Here is a 6,403-nt window from a genome sequence, read left to right on the forward strand (position 1 = left end):
TATTCAGACCTTTCATCAGGAGCCCCCAAAATGTCCCCCTTCTTCATACTATTCATTCAATGGTTGTTATTTGTTTTGAGTGTCTACTATTGAAAGGGTCTACCGTCGCTGCTCTGGAAATGCCCAGCCCTAAGGCTGGTTCTGTCTTCAAAACTCATTCTTGGACCTACGGCCATTTTGTCCGGCTTTCTTGCAGAAAACTTTCCCGCGCCTCACAACTTAAAAATCCCACCTCATAATGTTGCAGGTCAGCCTCAGCCTCCGTGAAAAGTCATCTAGTGCAAACTATCTGCAGGGTCATGCCTTTCTTCGGTCACCTCAGGCGTCTCATCCGTCGCCAGGGGGTGTGGTCCGTTGCTCAGTCAGCTGCTCAGTCCACTCACTAGCCCGGAAGGGGAGGAGCTAGATCCAGCAGCCATCGCCCTCGTGGCTGGCAGTCTACGACGCACACATGGGGTCATCTGTGTCCAAGGCTGCCCTTGAAGCAACCACGGATGAGCTTATGGAACCAGACCTGAAACACCTGGCAGGTGAGTAGGAAGTCTAGTGTGGGCGACTCACATGACTAAGTAGCAAATCTAGTGCTCTAAGCGCCTCTAACGGTCGGCACCCCCCCCCCCCCCCCCCGCAAGCCCTCCTTTCCCTACTCCTCTCCGCTGCAGGACTGGTGAGATTGGATTCTCACTTCTTGTAATCTTTGATTGAGCCTAGTAGAGAACCACTGGACTACTGAACTCCAAACTATAAGTTATTCAAATAACTTAGGACACAACAGGTGGTGGAATAATAACCCAAACTTCTGAGAAAGGTCTCAATTCCAAAGCCCACCCTAGGCCCCATTACATTCTGTGATCTTCTGAAATGAAGGAAAGGTTTATCAAGCAAACCTTCTATAGGCAATCCTAAATTAAGGTCCATGAATAGACTTTAGAGTGTCCTTGGCAACCTTTTTTGGTGTTCCTGTGTATGTTTCAAAGGGAAAGAATTTTGATTTTTAAAGTTAGCTTGAGATCAAAGACAGAATAGACTCGTGGGATCTCCCCACTCCCTATTGTTTGAACTCACTGTAAGCAGGGACTTTATAAATAATATGTGCTATTGGCAATATACATAAATCTTACTGCTATTAAAACCTTCATAGCTGACTCATGTACTGTATATAAGGAAAGGTTAAAACAGGGAATCATTTAGGGGTCTGGAATGAATTAATTCAATTTACATTATTTCTAATGGGGAAAAATGATTCGATTTTCAAACAAATTTCTTCTCAAACAGTCTTCTGGAATGAATTAAGTTTGAGAACTGAGGTTCCACTGTATGTACCAGAATTGGCTTTTTAAGACCTAAAGGACAAGCAGTAGTTATCTGGGTGAAAGAGGCATGCAACCAAAGGGGGACACTTGAATTACTACCATGATTTTCTGTTTTCTATATACACTTCTTGAATAAATAAATCTGGGCATGCAGTTAGGGTCAGCATATTTCTCCAACCCACTGGCATGTTTGTTAAGCACTCTCTTCAGTACCTATCCTAGTGCTATGCATGTGAAGATGCTGATTAATGAATGAGTACTAGGGAAGAAGTTTTATAATGATCATTTCTAGTTTTGAAAGGAAAAAAGATTTTGAGTTGATAAACTGCATGTTCTTGAATAGGAAAATGAAACAATGAAAGATAGCTTTTGAGGGACCATATGAAATAAATTGATGAATGGTTATAATAAATTGAATGAGGCATGAACTTGGGAAGCTGTTGCAATAAACCAAGAGCAAGGCTATGGGGAAGTGGACTCAAGAAGAAGCAATAAGGGGTTAAATGATGCAATCAAAGTGGTCAGATGCAGGGTGCCACTAAGAAGAAAGCTCCTGACTGAACCTTCATGGTATGCCACTTTCCTTGAGAGAGGCAGTATGACATAGTGATTAATATCTTGGTGTGCAGGGTCAAACAAACCTGATTTCAAAGCCCAGCCCCACTGCTTGACCACTCGTATGTCCTTGGGTATGTTACTTACCTTCTTGAGTCCTATTCACTTAACAAGTACTTACCATAACCTGTTATGTACCAACTACTGTGCTGGGTCTTGGGGAGATAGTGGTGACCAAAATGGACACTGTCCCTATCATCATCAGGTGTACAGAACAATAGGGTAGATAGGCATTAAATGTCATGTATGTCATTACAAACTGTAATACTTGTAAAGAAGAAAATGTTTTGGATTATTCCCTTTATTATTTCTCTGAGATTTAATTGCATCTGTATTTAAATTAAAGTTAACAAGTTTGGTTTTGAAATTTATTTCTCAGCCTGCATTTTAATGCTTGTCACTGTCTCTAATTTAGAGCTAATTCACTACATAAATGAAACAAATATGAGTGTTAAACACCTGGCGGATGTTCTTTCTGAGAAAACTAGGAGCAGCAGCTGGGTGGTTGTGTTCAAAGCCCTGGTTACTGTGCATCACCTTACAGTGCATGGAAATGAGGTGAGCATGCTGTATATACAAATGGTAATCATTTCCAACTGGAAAAATGTTCTTGGCTTGGCAAAGGCTTACCACCTTTTACTTTCAATTGTGACAAGTAGGGGAAGTAATAGCACTGGGTATGAAAAAGCTGATTTTTTTCAATTTTGCATATGAGTATATCTTTGTAATCAGTATTTGAGGTATATACTATTTTAGCCTCTGGATAATAAAGTGGACAATAGGTTGGATATTTCACTCAGTTCTTTTTTGTTGTTTATATTTTAAAATTTATTTTAATTTTTAAAATTACAGTTTATACTCAATATTATTTTATATTAGTTTCAGGTGTACAGCATAGTGGTTAGATAATCATATACTTTACAAAGTATTCACCTCGATATTTCCAGTACCCAACTGACATCATACACAGTTATTACAATATTATTGACTATATTTTCTATGCTGTACTTGACATTCCCATGAGTATTTTGCAACTGCCAATCTGTTCTTCTCACTGCCTTCACCTTTTTTACCTATTCTTCCAAACCACTCTCCCACCCCGACCCTGCAACCATCAATCACTCTGTTCTATGTATCTATGGGTCTGTTTCTGTTTGTTCATTTGTCTTGTTCTTTAGATTACACATATAAGTGCAGTCATGTGGTATATATCTTTCTCTGACTGACTATTTCACAGAGCAAAATAGCCTCTAGGTCTGCTTATGCTGTCGGAAAAAGTAAGATTTCATTCTTTTTAAAGTCTGAGTAAATTTCATTGTATATATGTACCATCACTTTTTTATAACTTATTTTTATTGTTGAAAGTATTACAGATGTCCCCTTTCCTCCAACCCCCCCCCCACCATTGATACCTTCCACACTGCATCTAACACCTCCCTGCCCCCAGGCCTTCTCCACACTATTGTCTGTATCCTTGGGTTATGCATATATGTATATAAGTTGTTTTTTTAAAAAATTATATCTTTATTGATTTCAGAGAGAGGAAAGGAGAGGGAGAGAGAGAGATAGAAACATCAATGATGAGAGAGTCATTGATTGGCTGCCTCCTGGACGCCCCCAACTGAGGATCAAGCTGCAACCCGGGCATGTGCCTTGACTGGGAATTGAACCCCGATCGCCTGGATCCTAGGTCGATGCTCAACCCCTGAGCCATGCCCGACCGGGCTATATAAGTTCTTTGATTAATCACCACCCCCCAATTACCCCACTCTTGCCTTACCTATGAGATCCCTCAGTCTGTTCCATGCTTCTATGTCTCTGGATATATTTTGTTCAACAGTTTATTTTGTTCATTGTATTCCACATATGAGTGAGATCATGTGATACTTGTCTTTCTCTAACTGGCTTATTTCGCTTAGCATAATAGTCTCCAGGTCCATCCATACTGTCCCAAAGGATAAGAGATCCTTCTTTTTAGAGCTACATAGCGTTCCATGGTGTAAATGTCCCACAGCTTTTTTATCCACTCATCTGCTAATGAGTACTTGGACTGTTTCCAGTTCTTAGCTATTGTAGATTGTGCTGCAGTGAACATAGGGGTGCATAAATTCTTTCTGATTAATGTTTCAGGTTTCTTAGTATACATTTTTAGAAGTGGGATTACTGGGTCAAAAGGCAGCTCCATTTTTAATTTTTTGAGAAAACTCCATACTGTTTTCCATAGGGGCTGCACCAGTTGGCATTCCCACCAGCAGTGTACTAGGGTTCCCTTTTCTCCATATCCTCGCCAGCACTTGTCATTTGATGATTTTTTGATGGTGCCCATTCTGATAGGTGTGAGGTGATATCTCATTGTCGTTTTAACTCCCATCTCTCTGATGATTAGTGACTTTGAGCATTTTTTCATATGTCTCTTGGCCATCTGCCTGTCCTCTTTGGAGAAGTGTCTATTTAGGTCTTTTGCCCATTTTTCAATTGGATTGTTTCTCTTCCTTCTGTTAAGCTGTATGAGTTCCTTATATATTTTGGATATTAACCCTTTCTCGGTGTGTCATTGGCAAATATGGTCTCCCATACAGTGGGGTCCCTTTTTGTTTTGTTGATGGTTTCTTTTGCTGTGTAGAAGCTTTTTATTTTAATGTTGTCCCATTTGTTTATTTTCTTTCTCGTTTATCTTGCCCAAGGAGATGTATTGGCAAACATATTGCTATGCGAGATGTCTGAGATTTTGCTGCCTACCTTTTCTTTTGGGTTTTTATGATTTCACATCTTACATTTAAGTCTTTTATCCATGTTGAGTTTATTTTTGTGTATGGAGTAAGTTGATGATCTAGTTTCATTTTTTTGCATGTGCCTGTCCAATTTTCTCAACACCATTTATTGAAGAGACTGTCTTTAGTCCACTGTCCACTGTATGTTCTTGCCTCCTTGGTCAAATATTAATTGAGCATGACTGTTTGGATCAATTTCTGGGGTCTCTGTTCTGTTCCACTGATCTGTGTGTCTGTTCTTGTGCCAGAACCAGGCTGTTTTGATTACAGTGGCTTTGTAGTATAACTTGATATCTGGTATTGTGATCCCTCCAACTTTGTTCTTTGTCAAATTGCCATGGCTATTCAGGGTCTTTTTTCATTCCATATAAATTTTTGAAGTGTTTGTTCTAGATCTGTGAAATATGCCATTGGTATTTTAATAGAGATTGCATTGAATTTATAGATTGCTTTGGATAATATGGACATTTTAATGGTGTTAAATCTTCCAATCCTGAACACAGTATGTTCTTCCACTTGTTTATATCTTCCTCTATCTCTTTTTGCAGGACCTGTAGTTTTCCAAGTATAGGTCTTCTATCTCCTTGTTTAAGTTTATTCCTAGTTATATTAATTTTTTTGTTGCAGTGGTAAATGGGATAGTTTGTAGTTTCTCTTTCTATGAGTTCATTGTTGGTGTATAAAAATGCCATCAATTTCTGGGTGTTAATTTAAAAAAAAAAAATCTTTATTGATTTCAGAGAGAGGAAAGGAGAGGGAGAGAGAGACAGAAACATCAATGATGAGAGTCATTGATCGAACCCACAACCCAGGCATCGAACCAGGAATCGAACCCCGATTGCCTGGATCCCAGGTCGACGCTCAACCGCTGAGCCACTCCCTGCCGGGCTCTGGGTGTTAATTTTGTATCCTGCTACCTTGCCAAATTCATTTATTAAATCTAGTAGTTTTTTGGTGGAGTCTTTAGGATTTTCTCTGTACAATATCATGTCATCTGCGAATAATGACAGTTTTACTTTCTCCTTTCCATTTTGGGTGCCTTTTATGTTTTCTTCTTGTCTCATCGCTGTGGCTAGGACTTCCAGTACTATGTTGAATAGGAGTGGTGAAAGTAGAAGCCCCTGTCTTGTTCCTGTCCTTAAGGGAAATGTTTTTTGTTTCTGCCCATTGAGTATGATGTTTGCTGTAGGTCTGGCATATATGGCTTTTATTATATTGAGTTATGAACCATCTATTCTCACTTTGCTGAGAGTTTTGATCAAAGATGGGTGCTGGATTTTGTTGAATGCTTTTTCTGCATCTATTGATATCATGGAGTGATTTTTGTCTACAATTTGTTTATGTGATGTATCACATTTATTGATTTGTGAATATTGTACCAGCCTTGCATCCCTGGAATAAATCCCACTTGGTCATGGTGTATGATCTTTTTAATATATTGCCTGATCTGATTTGCTAATATTTTGTTGAGTATTTTAGCATCTATGTTCATCAGGGATACTGGCCTGTAATTCTCTTTCTTTGTAGTGTCTTTATCTGGTTTTGGAATTAAGCTAATGCTGGCCACATAAAAAGAGCTTGGAAGTGTTCCTTCTTCTTGGATTTTCTGGAATAGTTTGAGAAGGATAGGTGTTAGTTCTTCTTTGAATGTTTGGTAAAACTCTTCTGTGAAGCCATCTGAACCAGGGCTTTTGTGTTCTTGGA

The sequence above is a fragment of the Miniopterus natalensis genome, chromosome X (assembly GCF_054644295.1).
Source record: "Miniopterus natalensis isolate mMinNat1 chromosome X, mMinNat1.hap1, whole genome shotgun sequence".
Taxonomy (NCBI): Eukaryota; Metazoa; Chordata; class Mammalia; order Chiroptera; family Miniopteridae; genus Miniopterus; species Miniopterus natalensis.